The 16,732-nt window shown below is 37.6% G+C and overlaps 1 pseudogene across 1 annotated transcript; it reads left to right on the top strand.

Moving 5' to 3' along the window:
* Window positions 1-1,234: 1,234 nt before the first annotated feature.
* LOC145583046 (F-box/LRR-repeat protein At4g14103-like) lies at window positions 1,235-4,546 on the top strand (annotated as a pseudogene). Its single transcript, XR_014100010.1, has 4 exons — window positions 1,235-1,389; window positions 2,042-3,078; window positions 3,327-3,479; window positions 3,810-4,546. The product of XR_014100010.1 is annotated as an F-box/LRR-repeat protein At4g14103-like (transcript).
* Window positions 4,547-16,732: the final 12,186 nt, after the last annotated feature.

Raw genomic sequence — 16,732 nt, 5'->3', positions numbered from 1 at the left:
CAAAGGCGACATTGCTACAATGAAGATGAAGATGCTGCTTCTACAATACAATGAAGATGAAGATGTTACCTTGGCATGAAATTGTGTTGATGTATTTGTTCAATTGTATTAGACATGTTCAGTTGTATTTGTTCAGTGTTATTGTACATCCTAGAAACTTGTTGATGTATTTGTTCAGTTGTATTAGACATGTTCATGTTATTCAAATTCATGACAAATAAATTTTATGAAACTATTTATGGCATATGTTATAATCACAAGTTTGATGGTCCCAAATGCTACACATCATTTGAGCAATAATTGAGCCATTAAGACTGATTCAGGCTCTAGCCATTAATAATGAACCAAAATATAAAAATAACAACCAAGAATATTAGGCTATGTGGGAGTTGAACCCACACCTTGTGAACAATAACACATTGCTCTACCATTTGAGCTAATAGCCTATAAATAATTACAGAGATTTATACATATTATCAAATTAGATTTGTAAGTTAATTTCATTTTGTGCTTTATATTTGATGTACTGATAGTTAATTACTTGATTATTTCTATCCCATAGTTGTATTTTATTTCCATATATTAATGATTTTATTATCACATTAGTGTGACAATAGTAGTACTACTGCCGTTGGTTGTTTTAATATGGCACTTGAACTATAGTAGGTCTACTCCACCAGTTAATTATAGTAGTATTAATAAGCAAACGGCCAAATGTCAAAATTAATATAAACAGATCAATATTAACTATATAGAAAATTGAAAGTATCATAGGTTTTAAATTACCTTAAAGTCGTTGCTGCTCTTCCTCCCTTGAGAAAGAACTCGATTTCTGAATTGTTAGATCTACATTCTAGGCGAAATTAAGGTAGTCGACCCAAAACCTTAATTGGTAAGAAAAATGTAGTGAGAAAATAGGTAGAAGATCCACACTTATGTAAAAATTAATGAAAATTGAAGAATTAACAAACAATTTCAATACACAAGGGAAAGGCATACGAAGATTTCAATAGTTTTTCTTTTGGTACTTTGTTTGTATAATCTTCTGCCTCTTTTGAATCGAAAAAAATGAATTCAAGAGGAGAGAGAAAAACGAAAGGGAAAGGGATTGATTTTATTTGCTTTTTATATGGGGTCATTAAATAAAACCCTTTAATCTGAACCATTCATTCTAATTTGATGGATAAGATTAAAAGTTCCTACTCTAAAATGAGTTCTTATTTTAGGAGAAGTTCTCACTTGAACCAAAAGAGGCGGATGAACGTAGCCTAGCCCCAGCCTCACCTCCTCTGTTCATCTCTCTTTCTCATTGAAGCAGCAGTTCAGGTTTTCTGTTGAATCGCACTTTAAACTCTAATACTCGTATCCTCCGTTGAAGCAGCTTCTGAGGTAAGTTGTTTTTTTTTTTTTTTTTTTTAATCATCATCATATCAAGTTCACAATCTAGGGTTTATTTTTGGTCTAATTTAATTTCCAGTCATTGGTTCTAAATACTAAGATTATGAAAGATTATAACCAGCGGTTAGATTATTATTGTTTTACCAAAAACGGAAATCATGAGCCTAATTTGATTATTTATTGAATCAAATATCCCTAATATTATTTTAAGTGATTTTTTGTTGAATCAAATTCGGTTGCTAATGTATTGCACAAGCCTTTAATGTTGGGATTAACTGTGAAATTAGACCTCGTTACCCTGGTTTTGACCCAAATTTAAGGATTAGACTTTTCTGTTCTGTCTCAGTTAGGAGTCAGGAAGTTTTGATTGATTTAGATTAATTAAAATTTTTATAAAAGTTATGAATTATTTTGTCAATTAACAGATGTTTTTTTAATGGGATAATAAAAGTTTTAAAAAACAATAATATGATTACCTCTGTAAGTTGGGATTATTCTTAATTGTAAAATTTTATATAAACAAACATGCAACTTTTCTTATAATTATTTATTGGTAATTTTGCATCCGATTCTGTAAAATACTTGTTTGTCCCCAATTAACTTGTTCATCATAGATTGATAAGCAGGGATGTTTTGATTTCAGGACCCCAATCAAGTCTATGGATATCAGGTTGAAACCATGTACTACTAAGTTACAAGATGATAGCCTAATGTTAGATAGGCTATCTAGTTTGCCTGTTGATTTATTTATTCGGATACTTTCTATTCTTCCTACCAAAGACGTTGCTGCTACCTGCACATTGTCCAGAAAATTTAGACGTGCATTTCCATGGATTACGAGCCTAGACTTGAGTGATTCGCCCGTATCAAATTGTTTGCAACATCCACATGCAATCGAACGTTTCCCTAGTTTTGTCTCTTTTGTTGAGACTGTTCTGCGTCGACACCAGTCTCCATATCTCACCAGCTTTAGACTTCATCTAGGCAAGGACTTCCCCAACACATACTTGGCTTTCGCCAAACATAGAATTGGATGTGAGAAAGGCTGTTTCCAGACTTGAAGACCACACAAATAAATGCGTGGATCTCTTTTGCTATAACCCGTATGGCCTCAAGCAACTTGATCTCCGAATTCATGTGAGGGAACCGGGTGAGCTTCCACCAGCTATCTTCACGTGTGAAACGTTGGAGGTGCTGAAACTTGATACCAACCTCGGTCTTGATCAAGCTTCCACTATGCCATCCTTTCGTCTTCCAAACTTGAAACTACTACACCTCTATTCCACTCTCATTAACGAGGATGGCTTCCTGCCAAGGTTAGTTTCAAGCTGCCCTTTACTTGAAGATCTCTTCATTGTAGCAAATTGGAATCATGTCAACTACACACATATTTCTTCGTCTTCTCTCCGGAGGTTGCATCTAAATATATTTAAACTTGGTGAAAATGAATTTCAAAACACTGATTTTGTGCTTATCAATACTCCTAATTTGGAGTACCTTCACTATTTTGATAATCTACCTATGCGAATTTCTATTACAAATATGAGTCGGCTGGTAGAAGCAAAATTTTACTTTAAGGTTGCGACATTAAGTGAAGTTGAAGATCTTCAAGTATTGCTTAGCCTTAGCAAAGCTCTCAATAATGTTCAGCATTTATTTTTTGACGGCATTTCGACAGAGGTTTGTTTAACTTTCTAGTTTTGCTCCCTGTTTTCTTATTTATTTATTTATTTATATACTCCCTCCGTTTCTTTTTTATTGTCTCATTACGAATCTTGCACAAGATCCCTCATGAGGTTTAAAATTTTATTTTATTTTTAGAAGTATTAAATTTCATTTGCAAAAGGAGGGTAGTATAGAAAAGCAATATATAGTATGTATTTTATATTATGTAATGTGAGATTGACTTATTGCACCTTAAATTGAAGGTGCTAGATGTTGGTGGTATAGAGGATAAACTGCCACTGTTTCATAATTTGAAATATCTAGTGCTGGTTTTTTCTGGTCTTAACTGCTGGGATAAAATCGTTTCGGCATTTCTAAATCGTTCACCGGTCTTAGAAACTCTCTTCTTTCCTAAGGTTAGTCTGTGACTTACTTCACTTGTGTATTAATTTTACATACATAGAAAAAGTTCAATTTAAATAACTCCAACTCCGCCAGTGGGTTTTCCGCTGCCAGTCCAACCCTTGATAAAAGAGGGCAGTGTAAAACTTTGTCACATCCCATGGCATGAACCACATTGATCGAGAATAGTACTAGGATGGGTGACCTCCTGGGAATTCCTCGTTTTGGTTCATGTAGCCGACCCCGCTTATGGGATTAAGGCGTTCATGGTGAACAAGAAGAAGTTCAATTTATATATGGCGTAAATATGTTGATGTTGACTTTGATTGGGATCAACTTTGCAGGGATTGATAACATGTTCACATATGGGTGGACAAATTCCTTTTCCTGAAGAGAAGATACTCGAGGAACAAGAGTTATTTAATAAAACTCTAGCAGTGATTCCTTCATGTTGCAGATCTCATCTTAAAAGAATTGTGATTGATTACTACTATGGGGAGGAGCGGGAAGTGAGGTTGATCCAGTTTTTGTTGAGACATGCTTTGGTGTTGGAGGAATTGGTCATAACTAAGGGTCCTAATGCTGTAGCACATAATATGGCGCTCGAAAGTACATTGCTGAGTTTACCAAGGGCCTCAGCTACATGTTCAATTCTGTTCAATTCAAAAAGAAAGAAGACAACTTCCTAGGCATATTTAATTTGCATATCAAAAGGTAGAGTCGGATGTAAGTGGGGCGGGTCAGATAGGAGATCGCCTCAAAATAGGTCCAGGTTTGGTGGGTAACTGGCTGCGGGATGGAGAAATACCATACCTGCCATGGGTGATGGGGGTGGGAATGGATGTACCCGCCCCCAACCCAATTATGTACTTATATGTATGCAAATAAATTAATTCAACTTCTCCGGTGAAGATATACTTATGTATTTTGTAATTTTAATTTAATTTTTTGTGCAATGACCTTAGATGATTTTGTATTGAGTCGTTAGTGAGACGGGTCCAAATAAGAGATAATCTGTATCAATTTTGGAATATATTTTGTAATCTTGCCCCAAATTAATAAAACAGGTTTATATGAGAAATTCTTGGTGCTACTCTGCTTCTGCTAGCATTTTAGTCATACATTTGATATAATTTCATTGGTTTATATGACATTGTATTGGTGCTCACTTGCCTCATTTCAAGTATTTTTGCAGTGCAACTCTCAGTAGTTGTGATTTTCATGTTTATAACGAAGAAAATGGACAAATTATACATGCCGAACAATGAAGTGCTAATCAGATCTTAACAGGCTACCTTACCATGGTCTTTAGACAGTTAAGACTCTTGATTGTCTTCAGAGAACCGGAGAATTGAACAGACGTTGGTTGTTACTTGATAACCCTAGCTGCTGCATCAGTCTGCAAGACCATATTGCTGCAGCAAGTGAGCTTCATTATCTTCTCGACTTCAAATCTTTGTAGCAGAACATATAAATGATCTGGCTCACTCTTCCTTGTTACCATATAAGCGAGTGGCCTGTATTGGCACTCGGCCACAACTTCTGCTAGTGAATGCTCTGATCACGAAATATGACTTCCTGACAATACTAAAACTTCATAACCTGTAATCTTGATCCTCTTAACCATTCATGTGGGAAGGTACATATCCCCGGGTTTATCACATTTGAGTCATTACAGAACATAAGAAAAGGAAACTTATATGGATCCTTGTAAGAATTGAAAATGAGGAAGATAGCAAGAAATTTGAGCGAATTTGGTCGAGAATTGAGCTCGAAAAGCTCGAAAAACCGCAATAAGGAAGCCGAACCCAGCAGCACAAACGCCGCGGCACGACACTCCACGCCTTGACACGGTACCTCTGTCCGCATCGCGGTGAACCTCTGATGAGCGTCATTTATGGCGCTCAAAAGAATAAGATTTAGGTTCTTTTTCTCTATTTTCTTTCATTATTTTCCTATATTTTTCTTAGTTTTATTTGGTTTTCCATTTTAATAACTCATTTTGAGTTTTGTTTAGTTTTTATGTGTGTTTTTCATTATTTTAGTCCTTAATTCGTAGTTTTAGTTTTATTTACTTTATATTCTATTTTACTTTATTTATTTTTATTTTATTTATTTTTATTTTATTATGTCCCGATCCTTTCCTCGTGTTTTTTTTGGTTGTAGGTATTTTCGGGTCCTTGGTCGATCGAGTTCAACGTCCGAGAATTAAGTCAAGTTGCTGCCTTTGAGCCAACTCCTGCTGCTAGCCTAACCTACACCACCATTTCTTATCCTTCACCACTCCAAGCTCCCCTGCTCCAACAACACACAGCAGCAACTTCCCTTGGCAGCACCTTCCCCACAACACACACACTCATCACCACGCAAACACCAACCCCAACAACAACAACTACCACTCACCGATCTCCCCTGCTCCCAGCCAACACAAGCAGCAGCCACGCACTTAAATCACACCACCAACATCCCGCAACAACCACACCTTTGCACCACCAAATACCGCAGCCACCAGCCGCACCTTCCACCTCCAATCACCACCGAAACAACCAGCAAACCGCCACCACCTGCTGCCCCTGCTCCATCTCCACCACCGCACAAAAACAGCCACACAAAGCAGCCCCTGCTGCCCTTTATTTCCTCCACCAACAACCACGAAATTCAGCCTCTTACACTCCAATTCGCACCACAAATTCCACCCACAACCAGCCACCTTCGCACTTCCCTATTTCTCCACGCAAACATCAATCATTCCCCCAATTCAATTGGATTTCCCCGAGGACGCGGGTGTGAGAGGAGCGGACGCGGGCTCAATGTCACAAATCAGGCAGTAAGTAGCCGCGGTTGTCCCGAGGTCTTCCCGCGGACGCGGTGGCTATGGAGAGGGCGCGGCTTAGACCACCGCGGGCGCGGCTTTATGGGTTCAATTTGAACCGTATCACAAGCTCCTCACGTGACTTTAATGGAAATCCAACGGCCTTGATTGATGCTTGATGATAGATGATGAAGATGAGTGGCGGTGATTGAAGTTGATGATGATTGATGGACGGTGATGGTGGTGATGACCTTCAATGGAGGATGAGCAGCGAAATAAATCAAAGCTGATTTCCTTTGATTTATTTTTGTTTTCTTTTTCTTTTTCTTTTTCTTTTATCTTTTATTTTTACTTTTCCTTTTTCTTTTATTATTATTTCTCTTTTCTTATTTTCTTTTCTTGATTTATTTTTCCTTTCTTATTTCTATTTTTCCTTTTCTTAGTTTATTTATTTATTTTCCTTCTTTTTTTTTTATTTTTCTTAGCTTAGTTTAAATACCCATTTTTGGGGATAATTAGGAACCAACTTTTATTCTATTTTCTGAATTAGCTTAGTTTTTTCTCTCTTAGGTTGAGAGCTTCTCTCTCTAGATTAGGCTATTTTAGGAGTAGTTTTAGAGCGAGAAAGTGAGAGATTTCAATGGTGATTGAGAGATTGAAGATGCAAGTGTGACAATTGTGTTTGAGATTTTCTCTATTATCAATGAGCATTTCTAAACTCTATCTCATTTAATTGCTTTGTTTAATTTGATGTTTGTTTGGTTTGATTTTGTTATTTGATGTTTGATTAGAGTAATTGTTCTTGGTATTTTGTTCTCTATAGTTGATAGTAGATTTGATCATGTTTCTTGAGTAGTTTACTTGCTAGGGTTTGGGTAAACATGTGTGATTGATGGATTGAGATTGATTTGGGAATTTGAGTAGTTCTTGTATTGTGATTAAATTGATTCATAGAGGTTTGCATGTTGCATAAGTTTGATTGGAGTAGCTAACCATGATTACTAGCATTGATTGCATGATTGAATTGATTGACATGACCACTTGATATCGATTTGATCATAATTAGTTGAGTATTTGATTATGTTTCTTCATATTGTTTAGCACTAGAGAAGTCTATGTTAGAGAGTGTGAGGATGATTAGTTGAATGCCCCTAATTGCTCCTACTATTTGTCTTTGCATTGCTTGGATTGCTTGACTCCCTAATTACCTTGGTTATCATGAATGCATGTTGATCCCCACTCCCTAGTGTTTCATTTGTTTGGTTCTTGATTTAGGAAGTAGAATAATTTTACCTTTCACTTTAGACTTCGACCTAGCTTAGGCGTTAATTAGAAATACTTGAACATAACCGTTCCTAGTGGTTCGACCCTTGACTTACCTCTATACTTGTATTTAGGTAGTTGAGTGATTATAAATTTGTTTGACCGTAGGGAGGATTAGTTAAACGACCTAGTCGTCCCCACGTCAACCTCCACGCAACACAAACAACAACGACAGCGGCGACGAGCAGCGACAAAGCCGACAAAAAATGGCGAAACAAAACCGTCGTGTCACGATGACTGACGCCGTGACACGGTGAAGACAAACGCGCGACGGTGCAATTCCCTCGTGACGCGTCACTTTGTGAATAAAAAAGAAAGAGAGAAAAAAAATGTGTGATGTCAAAAATGGTGAAAAGCAGCAAGCAGCTCGAATTTAAAGAAAAAGAAGCCCGTTACACGGCTCCGTTTCCCGTGCCACGATGACCTTTACCGTGTCACGGCGTTCTTGACGTGGCGTGGCGCTTATATCAAGCGCGTTGACCAAATCAGCAAAGAATATATCCCGCGTCACGAGATTATTTACCGTCAGATGGTACTGAACACCGTGTCACGGCATAATGCCACGTGACGCGGTGCACAGCTGTGTGTCTAAAAACTCCTGGCGAATATTTCAGGCATCTTTGACTAAGTTTGAACGATTTTCCACAGCTTTTGGACAGATATTTTCTCACCGGAATTACGCGGAAAAATTCTAACTGATACTTAAAGGGGACTAAAATTACCATTTTACCCCTAAAAGTCTATCTTTTAACATTTTAAGCACCTAATATGGTCGGATAATCGACTTGAAGGTGTGAATCATCTGCGGATAATCGAACCATCATACACTTGCAAATTTCAGTTATACAGTAGTCGTCGGCTTTCCTCAAGCTTGGGAAGCGTTATCGGTGGATTTTTCTTCAAGTATAGAAAACCGCCAAGTCGGCTTTCCTCAAGCTTGGGAAGCGTTATCGGTGGATTTTTCTTCAAGTATAGAAAACAGCCAAGTCGGCTTTCCTCAAGCATGGAAGGCATTATCGGTGGATTTCTTCAAGCATAGAATGACACCAAATTCATACGTCGACTTTCCTCAAGCATGGAAAGTATTATCCGGTAGATTTCTTCAGGCTTAGAAACTACCAAACTCTTCAGTCGGCTTTCCTCAGGCATGGAAAGCGTTTCAACAAATGTCACTCGGTGGATTCCTTCAAGCATAGGAAGCTGCCAAATTCGTTTGTCACCGATACACTGGTGCCAGATACATATTCTATCCTTTTACTCTTTTATCTGTGGAATTAACATTTTTCTGCAGGTACCGGCGTATACAGAGTGATTTAGGATCGTAGAACGTCTTAAATCATTCTCCGTCCCTATCGACTACTTTGACTATCGTTTTTGAAACTGACGTTTCTACAAACTCAGTCAAAGTGGGGGCTTCTTAGACACCTAAAAATGTCTCCCCAAAACCAAACCCGATGATGAACAACCTTTCACCGCCACTATTGGTCGGGTTCAGTATTTAATCCCGAAAGTGCTTAAAAAATCGTATTTGATTAAATTCATATTTTGAACAGTCCATGGATTAGTCTTAATGTTTGGAAAAGTATAGTTTTAGCCTAAACCTTTTTATTTTATTGTTTTATTATTTATTTTTGGCCCAAACCTTTTTATTTTTTATAATTGTTTTCTAATTTTAGCCCAAATAATAATAAACCAGAAAATGGCCCGAAATTATCAATCGGCACTTAAAATGCTGAACGAAATTAGGGTTTAAAATGTATTTAGACGGAAAAGCGGGCTGGGAGTTCCCGTGCCACGGCAGGTACCCACCGCGTCACGGTAATTCTTCCCGTTTGACGGTGGGATTTCCCGTGACACGGGAAATGTGCCTTGACACGGGAGTTTCTGTGTCTTTTCCGCGTAAACCCTTAACGCGTTTTCTTCCCCGTTTACTGAAAAACTTCCCGCGTCTCATCAAAATGCACCGTGTCACGGGAGTGTTTCCCGTCTGACGGTGTGTTTTCCCGTGTCACGGTACAGTTTGCCGTGACGCGGGATATATTTTTAGGGTTTTTATCATTTTAGGATTCCGTGTGCTCCCTCAACACATTTTCTCTATAAATACACCCTCATTTCTGATGTACGGGGCGAAAAGGAATTCTCGAGTTTATTTTTCTCTCTTCTATGCTTTAGCCTAAACACTAGCCTACCCTTCTCATTTCAAAATTCCTTCTTCAAGTGCTCAAAGGAGTCCATACTCTACTCATGGTTCTGTCCTTAAGCCAAGGCGTGAAAGGTAGAACTGTTTGAGGGTTTGGCCCCAAATCAACTCTACTTTATTTAATTTAATTTAATTATTGTCTTATTATTGTTTCCTTGAAGTTACTAACTCGTTTATTATTTTGCAGTTGCAAACAAACAAAATCAAAGTAAGGACTATGTTCCTTTTATTTCTATTGTTTTTCTAATGATTCTATATTGTTGGAGTTATGGTTAAATTGCTTCCAATATTAAAGTTTATTCTGTTATTTTTATGATCACTATATTGCATGTTTAAAGGGAATATGTAATTGAAAATCACGCCTAATAAGATAATTTGGACAACCGATTTAGGATCCTTTTTAATCTTATTGTTTAATCAAGTGATCACGATATTTTAGAATTATTTGTTGCATTAATATTAAACCAATTTAGCATAATAATAGTTTGGAGCAAATTGAATTTTTGTTTGTATGCCATTGAGATCGCAGGAATCACTTTTCATTATAAGAATCGAGTAAAGGCCAATACGGGCGAATGTGACTCCATGACTCACTTCGTACCATCATCCCCGATCCTCCTTTCGTGGTTCCGAACCATATGGAGTTAGTAATCTCATGGATTATGAATGGGGTGTAACCTTCACGGGTCAATCGTTGTTGCCTATCGTTGTCCCTTATTCGTGGTTGCCTTTTATGATCCGTGAACGGTTTACAAGTTCCTTAAAAACTTGTTGGCGGCTCCCTACTTTGTTTTGTCCCTAATCGTGTCCCTTATTGTATTTGTCAATTCCCACTTCCTATGAGTGCCAAGCATATTCACACATGCTTTTAACGTAGGCGCACTTCGAGCGACGCCTACAAGCATCATAGGTCATTCCAATGGGTGTGAATTCTCTTTTGGGTTTCTTTTTAGATCCTTGATTATCCAAGGCTAAGACATCGTCAAGGTCAAAGGTACTAACATTGTTACTAGAGTGGGTGTTTTCGGAAGAAGTAGGATTGTCGTTCTTCTTTGCTTCCAACCACTGTTGTTACTATTGTTAGTAGCTTTCTGTTTTGCAAGGTCATCTTCGATTTCAATATCTATGTCATAGACGGCCCTGAAAGTATTCAAGTTGTGTTGATATTTCTAGTGCTTCGAATATTTTTCTTGGAAGTTCTTGATGAACATCCTTACGGACTCCTTTTCAGTAGGAACCTCAACTATATTAGTGGAAGTTTCTCTCCACTTGTTGAAGAAAGAGGTGAACCCTTAGTTTTCTTTTTGCTTTAGTATCTGGAGTTGTCTATGGTCTGTTTCAACTTGAATTTTGCACTTATATCTATCTATGAAAGCGTTTATTATAGAATCCCAAGAAGAGGTCTTCTCTTTTTCAAGAGAAAATAACCATTGTTGACAAACGGTTTCAAGAGATAGTGAGAACAAAGAGTGAAAAACCTTCCTATCAATCCCCTTAATGCTCATTATGGTTTCAAAAGCCCTTAGGTGGAAATAAGGATTGTCAGTTGGCTTAAACTTAGGGATGTCATTGGCATTGAACTTCTGCAAAGAAGCTCCTTGGCCACTGAGACCCCTTGTGAGCTAATGCCCTGGAACTTATAGTCATTAGAGAGCTTGCTCAAGCTTTCCTCCATTCGCTCCATCCGTTGTTGTTTTGCAGGGTCATTGATTTGAAGATCCATAGTCTTCATCATTTCAGTTAAATTGGCCAAGTTTTGCCTAAGTTCATTGACTTCTTCTTGAGACGCCATTTTTTTTAGCTTTTCTTTTTTGACGAATCGGTTTATCAAATAGTAAGACTTGGACAAAAGTGTTATCCTTGATTAAACACCCTTCTCTCCTTGACCAAATGTTACGGAAAGGGAAGTCATGGAAGTTTATTATTAATTATTTGATTTAAACTCGATTCAACATTCATAGATGGGAAAGAGTATGGAATAATGAGGTGAATGGTATGTATGGAGCAAGCATGTGAAGTGGAAAGATGATGTAGATGAAAAGTGATCGCAGGTGGAGTAGGTCGTTGGGACTACTAACCCTAACCAAATTAAAAATTTATAATACCTAAACTCTTCACTAAACTAGTTAGTGGCAAGTAAAGGGTCCAACCACGAAGACTAAGTGTATCAATCTATGATAATTATACTACTAGGAAAGGTTGATAAAAAGGATTAAACAAAAGAAAAACAACGCTAGGGGTACGGGGGTATCAAACACGATTAAACAAAGGTTACCAACGATGATTATCATAAAGAACATGCCATAGAATACTAGATTCTACCTAAACAACTCACTCTCATGAAATTGTCTAAGCAAATCAATAAATAAAGTCTCAGCCTAATTGAGATCACTTTCATGCATCCAATTAGTCACTAATCAAATCGAGAGATTAAGAGCGCACAATACATAAAACTCATACTTTAACAATTCCTTTTCATGCAATCATTAAAGTAGAGGCGATCATATCCTAATTCAAATCATTCTCATGCATCTAAATTAGGAAACAACAAACAATGTGCTACTAATAATCTCAAGCCATCAAAATCATACATTCACCAATTAGCATGAACTCAATCAAATCATCATCAATCATTAATATTAATCCATGTTTTTCACCCCTTTCCCCTAGCTAAAGACTTATCCTAGGGAAGAGAAACTAACCATGATAACAAAACTAAGCAATGATTCAATAACCATAAAACTAAACATGATTACAATCAAAGGAAAAAAAAATAAACAAGTTCAATCAAGAAATAGAGCAAGACCAAACAAACAAACTAATTAGTCTACTCAAATCAACAAGCAAATAAACAAAAACAAGAAATTAAGGAAAGCAATAAAGATGAGAGAAAGTTAGAAATGCTCATTGAGTAGATGAGAAGAGATTCCACATAGAGCTTCTTCAACCTCCCAAAAACTCCATGAAAAATCTAAGCTTTCTCTCTCTAAACTACTCGTAAAACTAGAGAGATAAACTCCTAATCTAACCCTAATCCTCCTTAGAGGAAAGAGAAAAATGTAAGGAACTACATAAAAAAATGGAAGATAATATGTCTTAAGAGGCTCGTACGATATATATACATCCCGAAAAACCGAGCAAAAACGAAACAAGACTGCGAGAAAAACCCCAAGAGCCGCGCCCGCGGGTGGATGGAGAGCCGCGCCCTTTGCCTAGCATCTCCCAGCCATCTACTGAAAAATTTAGAGGCTGGGAGAGCAGGGGGCCGCGCCCGCGGTGGCTTAGCCTCGCTCGCTAGTGGCTGGGCCGTGCCCGCGGCTGGCTGGGCCGCACCCGCGGTGGCTGTGTGCTTGGATGTAGTGGGCTCGGTCCTTGGCTACTTATGGGCTGCTGCTCAAGCTCGCTTCTTGGTGATGCTCGAGCTTGCTTCATAGCTTTCTTTGCTTCAACGCTTTTCTCATGAAGACTTCGGCCTTCTCTCGGGTCGTAAATATCAAGGAGAATGCCAATTACCTAGTCAAAATAGAACACGAGAGAAAGAGTGAAAGATCACAAACAAAAGCACGCAAAAACAAGCTAAAAACTGAGAAAAATGCATATTATTGCAAACTAAGGCCTAAAAACATAAAATAAAGCATTATTAACTAAAATGAGACAAAAAGAACAAGAAATTACGAGAAATACCAAAATAAACCTAAAACAAAAGGAGAAAAACGCCCTAAAATGTGTCATAAATGACAGTTATCAAATTCCCCCAAGCTTAGCTCTTGCTCGTCCTCGAGCAAGACAAAGACAAAACAGAAAGGGAGAAATATTTATTCAAGCAAGACTAACACACTAAAGTGGATGAGAATATACACTAACTCACTTTCATAGGAATAACGGTCAATTTTAGCAACTGAAGACAAGCCCTTTAAACCCCTAGATCGCCCTAGAGGACGAGTGTGCTCTCGTGAGGTTTTCCTAAGAGCTTAACCCATAACTTTAGACAAAAACCAAGGCAAGGCAATAAAAAGAAAAAAAATGAAACATAAAAAGAAAAACACAAGTTCATATTTGGACAAGAGACAAGAACAAGCATCAATGAATGCAAATCTTTCTAAAAAGTCAAATGTATGCACGTTCCAAGATGTCAATGGTTGATTGAAACATAACATATGCTAAGCATAGAGAACTAATGAGGACTCAATCCACCCTAGCCCCAACCTATCGGGCCGCGTTCTCTCCAATAGCTTCAAATCAACCTTTAAGCTAGCTTCTCATGATTCCTCGAAGGAGCTGGAAAAAGATAAAGAAATGAAAAACTTTGAGAAGTTAATCTCGACATCTTAGCCATGCACACTCTCTCCAAAGGCTTGACAACTATCTCCCTCCACCGATATTGACTCAACCATCGAGGGTCTAAGGGTCTTTTATTGGTTGTAATGTAAGGCTAGGGGTTAAGGCGGGGTAAAAATTTGAAAAATTTGGTGATATTTCCTAAGTGAAGAAAAAGAAGGGCCCTTTCTCAAAAACAAACTCAAGAAGTCACAAAACCTCAAACAAAAATACCAATAATGCCATCTCCCCCAAGCTTACTCAACACCAACACAGAATATATACAAAAACGAAGGAACGCTCTCCCCCTCAAGCTTGAACGAAGCATTGTCCTTAATGCTTGAAATAGGGAAGAAAACAAAACCAACTAAAATATTTTTGTTTTTCTTTGTTTTTTTTACTCTTATTCCTTGCCTTTTTTTTTTTTTTAACTGTGGACGACTTTTTCTTGAATGGATTTGCTTTATTAAACACAATATATACAATTTACTTTCTTGCTTGGTCCAAAAGAGCATATTGCCCTTCTCATTTTCATTCAAACCATCACAACACAAAATAAAACAAACTCTCAAACCAAAATGCTTCACAAAACTAAAGGTTAGGGAAAACGAAATGTCATAAGGCTTGTAATGTGGCTCACGATCAAGAAAGGGAATAGGCTCAAAGGGTTAGCAAGATAGGCAAATGCAAAATAAAAATAAAATATGTAACAAAACAAAAAGAAGATAAAGAAAAATGAACAATGTCCTTGTCCTCCCCTAGAGTGGCTCGGTCACGATCTTGGGAGCTAGAGGTCAAAACAAGGATTAAGACATGCATAGCTAAGGATCCTTAATTGCCGCTCAACAAGGTGATGAAGGCTAGAAAAAATGAAGCTCACAAGGGATATATAGAAATTACAAACCAAGGGTTTCTAATCCACTATGAAGAGCAACTCCATCTTACCACATGCAATGAACTAAGGTTTCATGGAACCCAAAAGTTCTTAAACCGGCTACCTTAGCATATAGTATCCTAGAGTCTACCAATGACACTCTCAAACCGTGCACACATTTACCACTTAGGAAGAAAAACATTCAAGAATACAAGTCCCAAAATAGAATGTCCAAAATAAGAACTAATAAAATACATTTTGCCAAAATTACCTTGAAAGTAAACAAAAATCTCTTTGGATTTTTCAAAACATAAGAAAAGACATGGAAATACATATACTCAAGTGCATGGCATATATGAACCAACATCCCACCAAACATGATAGAATATCCTCCCCCTAAGCTTGAATGAGACAACATGCTCAAACATAAACCAAATAATCCAAGGGAGGGGAAAAGAAAGAAATCAATCCAACAAACCAACAAATGTCCACCAAGTCACCAACCATTAGAGGAAGAGCAAGAAAAGATATTAACGGATATAGGTGGGTGTAAATACCCGCAAATGACCCAATTTAACCTTTCAAAGCCAATTTCTCTTGAATTTAATCTTGGTTTCCATGTGCTAGCAAAAATAAGAGTCAAAACTTCCATGATTCTTGATCCAAACCATTGCATAAGAGTATATCAAGTCATGTACCTCGCAAAAAGGCATACAAACATTTCCATGAGAGAAAATCTAATCTAAAAAGAAAAGAAAATGAAAGCAATAAAAACTCGGGTTACTTCCCGAGTAAGGCTTGTTTAACGTCCAAGCGAGATCGCTCTAGTAAATAATATTGCAACGAACGCAAGAGCTTGTCAAATGCACTACTACACATTTCATAGGATAAGAGGTAGGAAAATGACGGAAGGAGGACATGCAACAAGATTATTGCACGCAAGTGAGGAGGAAGATGGCAAAAGAAAGAAGAAAAATCAAAAGAAAAATCAAGAAGAAGAAGAAGAAGAAGAAGAAGAAGAAGAAGAAGAAAAAGAAGAAGAAGAAGAATAAAAAAGCAAAACCTCCTCAAAATCTTTTTGGGTGGCACAATCACCCATTTCCTTAATAATGGGAGGATGAGAAGGAAGAGTCTCATCAAAGAAGAGAGGGTCCTCAATAGGCTCTAAGACAAAAGAGGGGAGGAACATAGGATAGTAGGCGATGTGGTCAAATTTCCTTGAAAAAGGGACATGAGAAAGGGGAGGAGAAACAATGGTCTCACAAAGCCTAACATCACCAATGAGGGCATGAAAATCAATCATAGAATCCTCAAAATAACACTCATGACTCACATCTCCCTCAAACAAAAACTCTCCAAGAGAAACAACCTCATCCTCCTCTATATCACACCGATGAACAACGACTCCCTCAGGAACCTCAAAGCCTAGAGTCTCTAAACCATGCATGAAAGGATAAAGCTTTCTCTCAAAATCATCCCTTTCCAATGAAGCATTGCCAATGAACTCTCTCAAGAGGCTATAATGCTTTGTTACTCCTTCAATGAATATAATAGAAATAACCTCTCAAAGGAGTCCAAAGACTCATGGGTAGAAGGGTCACAAACATGCAAGGTACACTAAAAGAAAAAGGGGAATTAGCGACGGTCAAATTAGTCGCAAATCCGTCGCAAAAATGGATTTGCGACGGATTTGCAACTACTTTGGTTAGTTGCTAAAGACCTCGTCGCAAATCCATTTTTG

The sequence above is a fragment of the Chenopodium album genome, chromosome 15 (assembly GCF_948465745.1).
Source record: "Chenopodium album chromosome 15, dcCheAlbu1.1, whole genome shotgun sequence".
In the NCBI taxonomy this organism is placed as follows: Eukaryota; Viridiplantae; Streptophyta; class Magnoliopsida; order Caryophyllales; family Amaranthaceae; genus Chenopodium; species Chenopodium album.
Note: the sequence above shows the minus strand (reverse complement) of the source record. Positions and strands in the feature narration are given on the sequence as shown.